Source organism: Rhinolophus ferrumequinum, chromosome 17, assembly GCF_004115265.2.
Source record: "Rhinolophus ferrumequinum isolate MPI-CBG mRhiFer1 chromosome 17, mRhiFer1_v1.p, whole genome shotgun sequence".
NCBI lineage: Eukaryota > Metazoa > Chordata > Mammalia > Chiroptera > Rhinolophidae > Rhinolophus > Rhinolophus ferrumequinum.
In genome coordinates this window covers 21,876,098-21,891,429 of record NC_046300.1, presented here as the reverse complement: position 1 = coordinate 21,891,429, position 15,332 = coordinate 21,876,098, and the positions used below count along the sequence as shown (strand labels likewise).

The 15,332-nt window shown below is 37.8% G+C and overlaps 1 pseudogene; it reads left to right on the top strand.

Annotated features, from left to right (window-relative positions):
* Nucleotides 1-15,332, top strand: part of LOC117036681 (annexin A1-like) — a 49,746-nt pseudogene that overhangs the window by 18,702 nt on the left and 15,712 nt on the right.

The window sequence follows — 15,332 nt, the reverse complement described above, 5'->3', positions numbered from 1 at the left end:
CTTCTGAGTGTTTGGAGTCCTACTGACTCCTAGGAGGAGATAGCCTCCCACTGACCATCCCTCCCTGGGATTCCACGTGTGTCTTAGGGGTGATTGGAGTTTGTAAAGTTAGTCCTTTGCTTTTTCAGTGAGATATTGTTGGTGAAAATGCCGAGTCTAAGGTCTTAAAGAAGGTACAACAGGTTACCAGTCATACTTTAATTCTTGGCATGACTAATTTTCTTAAGAAATTGAATCAAAAGCCTGTATCTCCTGATTTGTGTCCCTTCTGAAGCAGTGGCAGAGGGAAAAGAATGGTTCCCAGAACTGTCTTGGCTCTTACAAAAGTTCATGGGCAAAATCAGAAACTAAAACCAGTGGCGTCTAACTCATGTTCGTCCACTAACAAGATGTTTGGCCTGGGACAGTCACAGCTTCTCTTGGCTTCAGCCCCTTCTGTGTGAAATAAGGCACTTAGATTATAGAATTTCTGAGGTCTCATCTCAGTCTGTTATCCTATGTTTCTGAATATGTTGTTGAGACACGAACTAGGTGTAGTTGCTATGAGAGATTACACAGTTAAGGCTTTGCTCCCACTGACATGCAAGAGGGAGGCTTCAAAAAGTTTTGCCTTGTCTCTTTCTGAATGATTCCAATTTTTGTACCTGTGGTAAGTGAGCTTTTAAATTATTTGTCAATTAACTTTGCTTGTGATCCTTTAGCTGCACATTCATTTTAATTCCCTTTTTAAAATTTTTGTTTGTAGGATTGTGTTAAAGAGCTTTGCCATTCAAAGATTATATAAATATGCTCCTGTGGAATTTTCTATTAGTTTCTGATTTATTTTAAACATCAAAATCTTTAATGCATCTGAAATTTAGTGTTGCAAATGGTGTGAGTCACAAAATATAACTATACCCCAATCCCAAATTGACCCTCTATTTCTTGGCTATTGGATTCCCTACTGATTTGACATGCCATTTTTATTTCATTCTCATAAATGCATGAGTTTCTTAAGGAATTCTTTCCTCTAGTCCATTGATATATTTAACTATTCTTGCATTGGTAAGGCATTTTAATTTCTGATTTTTAAAAGGTGAACTTTGTAGCAAATAACGTCAGTTCTCCTCCTGGGTCCCCTTGGGTCCTTTTCACTATTAGTTTCAGAGTATTTTTTTCTTTAGTTATACCATTATATATGTTTGAAATGTTTCATTGCTTTTATTTTTTAATTAAGATAAAAAATGAGTCTAATATAAGTATGGCTTTCTTTTATAATTGACATACAACATTATATTAGTGTCAGGTGTACAACATATTGATTCGATATATGTATATATTGAAAATGACAGTAAGTCTAGTTAACATCCATCACCATACATAGCTACAAGTTTTTCTTTGTCTTGTGATGAAAACTTTTCAGATCTACTCTCTTAGCAACTTTCAAATACACAGTACAGCATTATTAACTATACATAGTCCAGTATGGTCTTTTTTAATGATTACTTCCGAGATTCTTTGAGAACAGTGGTTTTTCACTTCTTTGGAGTTACACGCATATGACTAAAGTCATTAACCCTCTCCCCAGAAATATACATGAGTGCATGCACACACACACTCAGTGACACGTTTCAGAGTACTTTGCAGTGAGGGACTTCTGAGTTTTAACTTTTTCATCCTACACTTTCTGTTCTTTTTGGGGGCGTGTCTTCACCAAGGGAGACCCAGAGGTGCTCCTCCCCCCTTAACCAGTGACTGACAGGTGAGAATATGTGAAAATGCACTTCTCTCGCCTTACAGAAGGGATAAGGACAACTCTGAGCTTTAACTTATAGACCCAGCCTTATCAGCCCGAAGCTACCATATTTTGCCATGTATAATGCATACTTTTTTGTCCAAATTTGTGAGGGAAAAATAAGGATGCACATTATACATGGATAGTACTAATTCCGTATCTATATAAATGTTTTTAATTATGTTATTTATACTTATGAGTTAAAAGTGTAACTCTAGAAATCAATAACTATATCCATATGCAAAATAATACCCTGGAACATGACAATTGGTTTTGTTGAACTTATGATGAACTTACAACGATGAAGAGTTCTTGGCCTTCTATGATGCATAAATATCATAAATTTGTTACCAGTACATAAAATTTCTTGTACCTTCTATCTGTTCTTGTGTTTTGTAATTATTTGTTACATAAAATTTCTTGTACCATAATATATTAAAGAATTAATGTTAAAATTCCTTTATAATACAAAAGACAAGTACCTAAATGTAAACAAATACATATTTGAATTACAAAATTAAAACAAAAGATTTTTTTCCCCTGAAAGTTTGGGCCAAAAACATAGGTGTGCATTGTAAAGAAGAGCACATGATACATGGCAAAATACGGTCCTTTCCTCAGGACTTTTCACTCTGCCACCTTCCCTCCCCTTCCTTGCCCTGCTCCCCAACTTCCTGACAGGTTTTCTCCAGACACCCTTTATCAAGAAATCACTTGCACATAAAATCCTCATCTCAGGGTCTGCGTTTGGGAAACTCAATCTAAGGCACAATCTCTTTCATCATCCAGTCAGATCACTCCACCAACTGAGAAGAACCATCCCACACCAGTCACCCACAGAATGGAGAAAGATACCACAGTGTGGCATTCTTTACCATTTCCGATCAGAAAGGCTTTTGGGTATTGAGTTCAGTAAACTCGGAGCTCCTGGTCATATTTTCCTGTCAAGACAATGATCGATAGCTGTAGTATTTTAAATGCAATTCCTAAAACACATAAAGCTTTTAATTTCTCAGAAATTATCTACCAGATCCTAGAAATAATGTTCCTGAATAGTTCGTTGACATCATTTATGATAATTAAGATTGAATTTGATCACCTTCAAGCGTTCACCTCAAAAAAAGTATCACATGCACTTGGAAGAAATTAAATAGAAGATTATAAAATGAATAAATATCTGTGTATTCTTCTGAAAAGTTTTAGACTTATTTAAAGATTTATTCGTTTATTAAATATTTTGTGTTTACTATATGTCAGGCACAATTTATCGCTCTCTCTTAACCTAGGTGCACTATAAAATTATTTTCACATATCCTTTTGAACTTATCTATTATGCACGTTTTTCCATAAAAAGTCTTCCTCATTTTGATTGATGGCTGCACTATACCTAATTTCATTCTATTCTGCCATATTTATTCCCATAGTGAGATTTATCCTTGTTTTACTAGATTCAAAATTGTGACTAATTCTTTGAATCAAGTTTTTCCCTTCCTGGTTTTGTTGATTTGATTCATCTCTTTGTTAGCTGAATTTCATCATCAAATAGTTTTTGTGCACTTGAGAGGTTATTTCTCTTGCTTTAATTTTGAATAACAGCCTTGTTATGGAGAATACTGAGGGCAATTTGATTTTTCTTTTCTATATCCCATCACTTGTTTTTATACATGCACTCATGAGAGTTTTTTCTCTTTTTTTCAATAAAAATGACTTCAGCAGTCTTTTTCTCTTCCTCCCTGGCTCCTTGTTTTTTAGGATTTTTTTTTTGGGGGGGGTATTAAGTTTCTGAAATTTCTTGTCCCTTATTGATGTATAGATTTAAGTCTTCCATTGTTTATGGGATAACTTCTTTTATAATTATTTTTTCAATCCCATTAGTTGTATTCTTGTTTTCATATAACAAATTGTATGTATGCTTAATCATTATATATATGTTTAATCTACCTTCCATATCTATTAGCTTTCATTTTCCCAAGAGTTTTAACCTTTTTGTCATTTTTTTCTGCATTATCTTTAATCATTTGAATATTTTTCTCCATGACTGAGATTTTGTCTTAAACCAAAACATTTTTTTTTACTACATGTTTTAAATGATGTTTTTGTCCTCAGCATGTTTTCTTGGATATTTGGATGTGTAAATCATTAGGAAGTATGGCTCCTTGTTCTCAAAGCATGATATGAAGTTATATATTGTGTAAGTGCCAATAGGGTGTGTGTGTTTGTGCGTGTGTGTGTGTGTGTATAATGGCATATATGTATATACATATACACACATATATATCATCATATATACATATATGCTTATCTTGTTTTTTCTTTTACTTTGTTCAACTTATTAGACTAGATTTTTGATATATTATCTGGCTTTACTCTGCCATTATACCTTAGAAGTTGTTGACTTTTGTTCTTGATTAAAGAAACGTTTTTGGTAAAGGTTTTTCCCTGGGATGCTTTTTTCTTGTCTGAAAATGTTACCTTTAGCAACACGGTACATGGACTGTCAGTCTCAATTATGGATCTCTTTCAGAAAACCAACAAAGCAAAAGTGGGCTTCTATTCCATAATTCCTGAAGAATGAACTAAGGGCAGCTTTGAATTCTATAAATTATTCCTTAAAACTTATAGGAGTAGGTTTTGTATCCAGCTTTGCATTCTGTCATAAGTTCATTATTACCTCTGGTGAACTCATTGATAAATCCTAAAAAAATTGGAAACAATAAAACCTATTAAAAATACCATGTATGAATCTGTTCACTGTGAAAATCTTAAACTAATTCTATTTCTGTTTTGCAACATCAAACATCAAAGATAATAAGATTGTATTTATGACAACAATGACTTTCAGTATTTTGCTCATGAAAGGATCTGTTAGGACTGCCACGAAGGAATCACAATTTCAAAGCTTTAGTTATGTACTCTGAAGACTCCAATATAACTGTTATTACTGCTCTCTCAATGAGTAACAAAATTCCAAACAACATTCCTGCTTCTATCTCCGGGTCACCATCTTCGTCCTTTTCTTTTTCACTCTTCAGACCATCGGGGTCTACCATCTTTCATTATGTATGACTGATTTTCTTTTGCATATCATGTTTTCCAACAAGATTGAATTGGAGGTTATTTTTGAGGGGATTTTTAATATTTGCAAGTGATATTTCCATAGATTAATAGCAATCTGACTTTTAAAATGTTTTAAAGAAATCTTAGCTAGATTTCCACACTTCACCTCCTCTTAACCTTTTCCCTTTTGCAAAAGCCTTTGTAAAACTTTGAATAGTGAGAAACTCCCACTAGCAACCCACATAGTTTCCCTCCAAATGGGCTTATCATCTTTTGAGGCAGTTTTTCACATGGTTTTGACTTTCACACTTTTGGTCATCTGTCATATTTTGTTTATTAGAATAGGTGGAGATTTAGTTCTATCTTTCATGTAAAACATAGTAAAATTCAAGACTTTGCTTAAAAGAAACTAAGGAGATGGAATGAAGTCTTAGATGTATAAAAGAACTTTAAGCTTGAAGCTGATACCTCTTATGCTGTCTTGACCTTTTTGATGAGTCAGCATTTTGGGTTATTGTAGGGTAGGGATCTCTGCTGGAGCCAATGCATGGGAAGGATCTACCTTATCTTGATTTTCTGGGGCCATATCATCCAGAGTTTAGTGTGGTACCTTTAATTTAACTGTGTCATAGTGTGAACCTAGTAAAGATCCACGTTATTTAAACTCTCTGGGATGGAATTTTCTCCAAGTTGTACTTGCTGTACAACGTCTAAAATGGGGTACTGAATCCTACCACTCTTACCCTAGTTGACACAGAATATCCTACACTGTTGGGTACTTGAGGGTCAGCATATGAATGGCAGCAGAAAACAGACTCAGCAGACGCAGTAGCTCATATGGGTCAGTGCTGTCCAGAACTGTGGCCAGTGAGGGCTGTGGTACCCAACAGAAGAGGCAGCAGTGCCTGGAGCATGTGATGTTGCTAAACAGAAGGACAGTAGTTGGGAAAAAGGCAGCCTGCAGATTTTACATAGTAACTGAGCTCATGTGGGAATGCTGTTAGGTTTGCAGTAACACAGGAAAAGATTTTATAAGACTTGCAATATGTATTAGCAGGAGCTACTATGGAGAAGAATGGGAAGAAAGAACCAGCGAACATTTGTTACCCTATCTTTTGAGAATAACATTTTCTATGATAAGATATCCTTAATATATCCATGTCTATTGTTAGTTAAAATGTAACGGTGTAAGGAAAAAGTTGATGGAAGAGTGTATAGAGATTTTGGCACTTCTGGTTTTCTTTTTAGTAAAAATTTTGTCATCCAACTCACAGATAATTTATATTCTCAACATAAAAATAACAATAAAGAGTTTTACACTTCTGTGGAACACTATCCTTTTCAAAGACTTCCGCATACATACTTCTCACTCACAACATTTTGACAAGGTTGACAGAGCATGCCTTACTTCCATTTTGACAGAAGCAAACTGAACCTCAGAGGAAACAGAAATATTTCCAAGAGTAACACAGCTAAAAATTGAAGGGACTAATACTTAAACCAAGTCTTCTAACATTAAGATCACTACTCTTTCTACCAACTCTTTCTTATTATAATAGTTTTTCACAAAAAAATAGTGTACATTAAGTTTTATAAATTTAGCTGAAATGCAACACTAGGCTAAACCAATTTCTGTAATTTTCATACTATGAATAATGATACTTAGTATTAATGCATTACACAATTTTCAAAACACTTTCAAATTTTAAATAACCTTAAGAAATTAACAGGGGTAGAGAATGATTCAAGATGGTAGAGTAGATAAATACTGTACATGCCTCCTCCCATGAACGCATTAAAATTACAACCAAATTATAGAACAATTAACCTGGAAGGTCATCTGAAGTTTGGCTGAACAGAAGTTTTATAACTAAGGATATAAAGACAGAAGCCACATGGAAACTGGTAGGAAGTGTGGAGACGTAGAACAGGCCCCAAACCTCTGTGTGGTGGTTGAGAATCAGGAGGGACATCTCAGCTGTGGAGCTACTATAGCCCGGTACTGGTGGCAGCTGCCCTCAGTTTGCAGCGTGGCTTCTCCCAGGTGCCTCCAGGTTTAGTACAGTTAATGACCAACTGTGGATAGCTTGTAGCTCCTATGAGGTAGTCCCATCAGTCACAGGCAGTGGCTGACCTGGGCTTGCCCTGAAGCTCCTCCCAAGAGGCCCCACACCAACATACCTAGAAGTTGGCTTCAGACCACAGCAGAGCACTATCCAATTAGCCCCACAAGAAGCACACACAAAGGGCAGTCTCAGCAGACACGAGAGCCCACTTGGGCGAGTCCCACTTTGTAGGGTAAGCTGTGAACATGGCCAAACCCCACTGCCAGTCAGCCCGAGGGTCAATTCTATCCACTGACATGCCAAGAGCAATTAAGGCTCAACTATAACAGGAGGGCACACACAACCCACACAAAGGACACTCCTGGAGCACCTGGTTCAGGTCACCAGGGAGATTCTACCATTTGTCTCCACAGGGCACCTACAACAGAAGGCCACCCAGCCAAGACTGGGAGATGTACCAGCTCTACCTAATACATAGAAACATACACAGAGAGGCAGACAAAATGAGGAAACAAAGACATACATTCCACATGAAAGAACAGGAGAAAAATCCAGAAAAAGAACTAAAGTAAATGGAGGCAAGCAACCTACCAGAGGCAGAGTTCAAAACAATGATTGTAAGATGCTCAAGGAACTTAGTGAAAACTTCAACAAAGATATAGCAAGCATGAAAAAGGACACAGAAACCATAAAAAAGAACCAGTCAGGAGTGAAGAATATAATAACTGAAATGCAGAATGCACTAGAAGGAATCATCAGCAAACTTTATGAAGCAGAGGACTGAATCAGCAATTTGGAAGACAAGGTAGCAGAAAACACCCAACTGGAACAGCAAAAAGGAAAAAGAATTAAAAAAAAAAAGAGGATAGTTTAAGAGACCTCTGGGATAAGGTCAAGTGAAACACCATTCATATTACAGGGGTACCAGAAAGAGGAGAGGAAACAAGGGACTGATAACCTATTTAAAGAAATAATGACTGAAAACTGTCTTAACCTCATGAAGGAAATAGAGATACAAGGTGTGATCAAACAATACAGTGAATGTTTAAATTAAAAAAAAAATTTCTTACAGTAAAAGACATATTGCCATTAACCCCCCTCAAAATACTCCCCTTCACTTTGAACATCAAAGAATGATGGGATCATCATTCTTGCCACTTTCTTAAGCAGTTCTGGAAGTCCTCTTTCATTGAATGTCTTTATTGCTCTGTCATAGCTGCCTCAATGTCCTGAATCCATTCAAAATGTTTATCTTTCATGGTCGTTTTGACTTTGGGGAAGAGCCAGAAGTTGCACAGTACCAGATCCAGTGAATAAGGTTGATGAAGACACATTGTAATGCTTTTATTTGACAGAAATTTCCATACCAGAGGTGATGTGTAACATGGAGTCTTTCCATTGTGATCACAAAATATTGTGAATGCTGCTGCTAAGTGCCATCCAACGGAAAGAGCAGGATCTTCAATACGGGAAGTGGCAAGTTGAACCTTAGTAACATTGTGTGACATGTTTCAACTTGTTCAGTGCAGTCAATCAAGTGTGAGTAAATGTTGAGAGAAGGTGTGTTTTAAAGTGTGCCATAAATCATTCTCCATCATGACAATGCTCCATGTCACACATCGCTTCTGGTATATGGCAATTTCTCTCAAGTAAAAATATTATAATGTGTCCTCATCCATCTTACTCACCATATCTAGCACCGTGCAACTTCTGGCTTTTCCAAAAAGTCAAAATGACCATGAAAAGTAAACGTTTTGAATTGATTCAGGATATCGAGGCAGCCACAATAGCACAATTAAAGACACTCACAAAAGAGGACTTCCAGAACTGCTTCAGAAAGTGGCAAGAATGATGGGATAAGTGTGTTCAAAGAGAGGGGGAGTGTTTTGAGGGGAATTAATGGCAATGTGTCTTTTACTGTAATACTTTTTTTAAAAAATTTAAACATTCACTGTACTTTTTGATCACACCTCATACAAGCCCAGGAAATGCAGAGATTCCCAAACAAGATGAATGAGAAGAGGCCCATATCAAGACACATTATAATTAAAATTGCAAAGGTTAAAAACAAAGAGAGAATCCTAAAAGCAGCAAGAGAAAGGCAATTAATTACTTATGAGGGAGCTCCTATGAGACTGATTTCTCAACAGAAGTTTTGCAGGCTGGAAGTGATTTGCACAAAAGTCAATAATAAAAAGCAAGGACCTACAGCCAGGAGTACTCTACCCAGCAAGGCTAGCATTTAAAATTGAAGGACAGATAAAGAGCTTCTCAGACAAGAAAAAGCTAAAGGAGTTTATCACTTCCAAACCAGTATTACAAGAAATGTTAAAGGGACTTCTGAAGAAGAAGAAGGAGAAGAAGAAGAAGGAGGAGAAGGAGGAGGAGGAGGAGGAGGAGGAGGAGAAGTAGAAGAAGAAGAAGCATCAAAAATATGAATAATAAAATGGCAATAACTACATATATATCAACAATTACTTTAAATGTAAATGAGTTAAATGTTCCCAGACATCGGGTGGCTGAATGGATAAGAAAATAAAATCCTTACATATGCTGCCTACAAGAGACTCACTTCACATTAAAAGAAAAAAAAAGCTGAGATAGCAATACTTATACCAGACAAAATAGACTTTAAAACAACGGTTATAACAAGAGACAAAGAAGGACCCAGTAATCCCACTTCTGGGTATTTATCCAAAGAAATCCAAAACATCCATATGTTCATTGTAGCATTGCATACAATGGCCAAGATGTGAAGGCAGCCTGGGTGTCTATCAACGGAAGAGGAGGTGGTACGTATATACAATGGAATATTGCTCAGCCATGGAAGGGAATGGGTTCTTGCTATCTATGGCAGCACAGATTAGTCTGAAGGGTATTGTGCTGAGTTGAGTTTATCAGACAGACAAAGACAGATGCAATGTGATTTTGCTTATATGTGAAATCTAAAGAACAAAATAAACAAACAAAACGGAAACAAACTCATCGATACAGAAACATTTTAATGATTGCCAAACGGGAAGGGGGCTGGGAGTAGGTGAAAAATTGGAAGGGATTAGGAAACACAAATTGATTGTTACAAAGTAATCATGGAGATGTAGGATATAGCATTAGGATTACAGTCAATAATATTGTAATAACTATGTATGATGTCAGATGGGTATTAGATCAATGGGAGTGATAGATGGGAGGGATTTGGGCTCAGAGTGAAAAAGGTGAAGGGATTAAGAAATTTAAAAAATGGTAGTTACAAAATAGTCATGGGGATGTAAAGTAAAGCATAGGGAATATAATCAATAATAATGGTAATAACTATGCATAGTGCTAGGTGGGTTCTTGACTAGTCAAGGGGATCACTTCTTAAATTATAAAAATGTCTAAATACTCTGCTATATATCTGAAACTAACATAATATATAAAAAGAAAAACCAAGAAATTCACAGGAAAATTATTACTACCTGTCCTGTACTGGAGAAGGAAACTGAGGGACAAGAAATTTAAATTATTTGCCTAAATTCTTCTGACTCCCTGTTTGCTCATCACTAGAGTAGATTACTTTTTTTTTTTTGTCTCTCCTTCTTCCGCTTCTCCCAACAATGCTCTGGTTCAAGCCGTTGTTTCTCAGTCTAGTTGTGTAGGACACACATAGTTCCCTGGCCCATGCTGGTATTATGAGCCTTGCGCTCTCCCTAGCTGAGGCAGTCAGTCGGCCGTTCACAGCATCCTGTGGCAGCCCATGGCAGCTCATGGCAGCCCACGGCAGCTACGGTAGCTCAGTAGACCTCCGGCTGCTCATGACAGCCCAGCTCCAGAGAGAGCTGTTGTTCACAACCTTAGCTGTAGAGGGCTCAGCTCACTGGCCCATGTGGGAATCGAACCGGCAACCTTGGCATTAGGAGCATTGTGCTCCAACCACCTGGGCCACTGGTCTGGCCCTAGATTGCTTCTTAAAACTCTTTGCACCTTATAGTTATGGCCACACTTACACATATTCTGTCATGTTTTTAAATTTAACTCATTTTTCTTCTTTTACATGCTTCACATGTTGTCCTGGGTTTTCTTTCTAAGTCATTTATGGTGAACCCTGAACCAAAGTTGCTTCCATCTGTAATTGAAAGGTTAGTTCATTGACTTTTGTGGAACCCAAATGAGATCATCTCTACAAACCACAAGTGAATCTCCCTTTTTGTCTAACCCCCAATCTCAGCCTTCTTTTAAAAAGAGCAAGAAGCTTGTCAAAATTGACACCTTTTAAGTTGGCAGTGTATTAGAAAAACAAAAACAAAAACTTGCTTTGAAAATAATTGAGGTGTGTGGATGTCAGTAGTGTTACCTGCTGTGCTACCTGGCAGGTGCTGTCTGGCTGAGATTGACCCTTGATATCTGCAAGCTTCCTCAAGAGAGCCCGTGGGCTTACACCTTCATCAAAGAAGACAAAAAAATGAGAAGTTTACAAATTTTTGAAAAAAAAAAAAAAAGAAAAATGGCCTTCTTTTATTCCTTGCTATAGCAGTCAGAAAGATCTGCCATTTAAAAATTTTTTTCAAGTCCCTGGTAGAAAGCACCTCCTGCATTGTATCCAGCATTGGCATTCTCCTAGAACCTTCAGTATCAAAACCCAGTGTGGGGACAGAGCCAGGAGTGCAGAGGCTCTCGGCCTCACATGGAAAGGTGCTGGCTCAGGTAGTAAATGGCCATCAACTGTGATTGGATGGCCATCAGCTGTGGCTAGTTGGACTTCAGCTGAAACCAGTGAGCGATTGGCCACTAATATAACTGCCGTGGCTACGCTAGAAGCAAATGGAGCTAGCAAGAAAATGGTGGCTGAGCTAGCAAGTGCGGATTGCAGTTAGCATGGCGGGTTGCAGATCGTGTGGATCCTGCTTCCTTTGTCTCCAACCCAGCCACCAGCAAGACTACAGTGGTATGACTCCCCTATCTATGGCTCCATGGGTGTTCCTTTTTGGCCTCACCATGTCCTGCATTCTTATGTGAGGAGCGGGACCAGAGACCCCGCCTAACACCCTGCATGACACCCAGAATGCTCTCCTTGGATCTCAATCACTGAAAGAGGCATTTCTAAAAGGGAATAATGATCAAACTCTCGATTGAAAAGAAGTATTTTGTAGAGTAATTAAAGGAGATATTTTAAAAACTTTTTCCACTTTTCTATTTTTACTGCTCCACGTGGAAAAGCAATGTGATTCAAAGAGGAGCTAAAAAATTGGGGAAGAAATGGGTGGAGTTGAAAGCACTGTCGTGCTGATAACTTGACCATACACTCAAAGAGCCTTTCAATGTATGGAGGCTCCATTCCCCAAAATTGTGAAGTGAGAATGTGGAGAGGATAGTAGTAATCTGGAGATAATAAGATGTGAAAGCTCTTTGCATACTCATTAAACTAGAGTCCTCTTTCCAGTTTCCAGAAGCTCCCCCAGGCATGTAGAACCTGCCCAAAGAATAACTGTTCAGTGTTGAGAACACATGGAGGGATGTTTTAAAATCAGTGGTATTTATTTCTACTGGGAATTTCTCTCGCTCTTTTTTTTAATTCCTACTTGGGAGGTAGTTAGGTAAGGGGGGAGTAAGAAGTAGGACTACCTAGCCAGAGTGATTAATAAAAGGCTGTTCCACAAAACAATTGTAGATGTGACTCTTAAGTCAGTCATGACCATTTCAGTTGATCAGAACATCAGTTATGACTGCCCGTCCCATTGCCTTACATTTTTCAGTCCTAAAAATCCGCCACATTTCAGTGAATTCCACTTGCCATTCAGACTACTTTCTTGGTCACAGAGAAATAGCTTGGAATGTAATTAAATATGACACAAAATACGAACATTTCAGTTACATAGCAGGGTAGGAAATGAAAAACAAATGAATGATAACATAGTACAGATTCTGGAGGTGACCCCTGGACTCTCAATCCTGATTCTGTCACTCCCTAGCTATGTAATTTTGGGTGGGTTACTTAACCTCATTGACCTCATTTTCAAAATGGAGATAAAAAACTGTATTATCTCACTGGGTTATTGTGAAGATTAAATAAAATAATGTCTATACAATTTTTAACATCATGTCCGGTAAACAATATATGCTGAGTAAATTATATATGCTATTATTATGAGTAGTCTTACCATTCCCCTAGATTTCTAGGCCCACACCTTCCAATTACAAATTTATCGATGATGACTCCTTTTCTTTTGTCACTATCCCCACCCAACAGCCAATCAATAGCTCAATCATTTAAATGCCATGTTCCCAATCCTTCTCATCTCCTTTTCCAATGTCTCCTCTGAAATGCAACTCATCATGCCCTTCCTTCTAGGCTACAGAAGTGTTTTATAATCGCCTCTGGTATTCTTTTTTTTCCCTCCAGTCCATTCCTTACACTGCTGCCAGCTACAGCTCTGAACACAGCACTCCTTACAAAGATTTCCTATTGCAGCCAATTTTTTTTCTTTTAACAGCTCATTACTTCCACATTTAAAATCTGCCCTCATGGACCTTGTGATGGATTCAAGTATTGGTCTCAATTCTTCATTCCTGTGTAATAGGCTTATACCTTCATACATTTGCCTTGTAACTTTGTTATGCCCTCCCACTGCAGGTGGAGTATACTTTCGTATTTCATGTGACTTGCTTTGGCGATGGAATGTGAGTAGATGTTGCAAGAGCAAAAGTCTTACATATATTTGTGGGTTGGCTTGGCTCTTTTGCTCTGGATCTGCCATTAGAAGAACATATCCTGGATTCCTGCTGACCATTTAGCCTTTGCCCCAGAGTGAATACTCATGAAGATTTGAGCTCAACCCATAGCCTGGATCCAAGCCACTTGACACAGCAGAATCAGGGCTATCCAACCAAGCCCAGTCTAGATCAGCCGAACCTGAGCTGACCTGTACACCCATGAGCGTGAGCATAAATGATTGCTGATTGTACAGTGAATTTTGGAGTAGTTTACTATACATTTCATAATTATGGTATGGTGATATCTGACTAGTACAGACCAACTACTTTTCTAGTCTAGTGAATATGCTATAGTCCAGCTAATTAAGACAACTTGATGGTTTCTGAATATACCCATGGCTTTTCTACCTTTGGTATCCTGGTCCTTCTTTCTGTCTTCAGATAAATATACACATAGCTAATAGGTATTGGCACTGGGCTAAATAACTATGGGTAATCTTTCTGTAATCCTCTTGAATCGCAAGGCAGGCTTTCATGCCATTCATGATCTCAAGTTTTTTTAGTTTACCTTCTCATATGTGCATAATATGACTCCATAACTGCAGAGACAGACCTTGCATTTTGGTTAGGCGTTAATGCTTATTAAGTGATTCTAGAACTCTGATTGGTACTTTATATGTAATGTCTATCTGTGAAGCAGAGATTATTTCCCCCGTTTTATAAAAGGCGAAGGTGAGACTCAGAGAAGTTATATAATGTGTTCCAAGTGTAAACAGTAGAGGTGGGGCTGAAATCCACTTTTGTTCTGTCTCTCAGTACCATGCTTTTTGGCTATGCCATCTCAGCTTTTGCATCTCACAAAATTAAGGGGTAATTGATTTATCGAATAGACAAAGGGCATGAACAATAGTGTGTTTTAAGTGTGAAGAATCTAGAAAGTATCACATCTTAGTGATTTTATCAAAGAAATACTATTTACAAATTTAGATTCCAAACTTTAAATAGCACATGCCTCTATCTCTGGAAGCCTGCTCTCAATATTGTCAGTGTTTGTTTCTTTAAGTTCTATAGAAATCAGAAGGAAACCACAGAACCACCCCAGGAGAGCAGAGAGTCTGACCCAAGCCCACAAAAGCCAAAAGTAGCAGGGTTGGAGTTGAAAGCTTGGCTTGACACTTTGTCTCCAACTCACACCCTGGCACCTTCAGGCTTTGTCTTTTTTTAACAGCAGAGTGCCAGCCTAGAATTTTTAAACCTTAACTCTGAATTTCTTGACTCCATGTGTTTAAGATAGACTTTGCATGTTACTATTTTGAAGCAGCTGTTTGTCAGAACTGGAGAGGAGGGAGGGAAACAAAGAAGTTTAATGGGAGGTGCCTGTCTTAGAACTGAAGCTGCTGAGCTACCAAATTCAAGCCAAGTTTCTTCTGATTCTGACAAGCTGAGCAGATTTAGAATGAAGCTGAACTGCTCCACTCTAAATCAGGGTTTCTCAACCTTAGCATTATTGACATGTGGCACCAGATAATTCTTTGCTGTGGGGGCTTTTCTGTGCATGATAGAATATTTAGAAACATACTGATCTCTACCCATCAGAGGCCAGTAGTACCCCCTTACTCAGCTGTGACAATAAAACAGTCTATAGATATTGCCGAATGCCCCCAATGGGCAAAATCACCCAACTTGAGAACCACTGTTCTAAATGAATAAATGAGACTGAGATAAGTGTAGCCTTTTAAACTAAG